The sequence below is a fragment of the Halyomorpha halys genome, unplaced genomic scaffold (genome assembly GCF_000696795.3).
Source record: "Halyomorpha halys isolate HHAL.00 unplaced genomic scaffold, Hhal_1.1 Scaffold57.1, whole genome shotgun sequence".
NCBI classification, from domain to species: domain Eukaryota; kingdom Metazoa; phylum Arthropoda; class Insecta; order Hemiptera; family Pentatomidae; genus Halyomorpha; species Halyomorpha halys.
The window spans coordinates 113,541-113,962 of NW_027110347.1; positions in this window are offsets into that span (position 1 = coordinate 113,541).

Below are 422 nucleotides of genomic sequence, written 5' to 3' on the forward strand. Positions count from 1 at the left end.
AATTTATGCTGTAGCTAATGTATGATCTTTTATTAATTAATAAATACTATTTTTTTTAAACTTATTTAATATTTATTGCATTTTTTCTTTTTGTTATATGTTTGAGTTATGTTTATATCTATTAATTATATTTTAGTTGATTATAAAGTGTTATATTGTCTAATTTAATTCTAATGATTGTAAAGTAAAATAATTTTTAGAAATATTCTCTTGTATTTAGATTTCTTGGTTTAATTAAAAAAAAAATTCTTAGTTCCATTACAAAATCAGTTTTTTGTACACGAATGGCCACCACATTTAAACCACAATGCCTAAACACGCGGGCAGGGCTGGTCATAAACTGTAATAACCACAACTAATATTCTAATGTCCACACAGACACTGAACGCAGACTAGGCTGGTAATGAGTTATAATTAGCAAC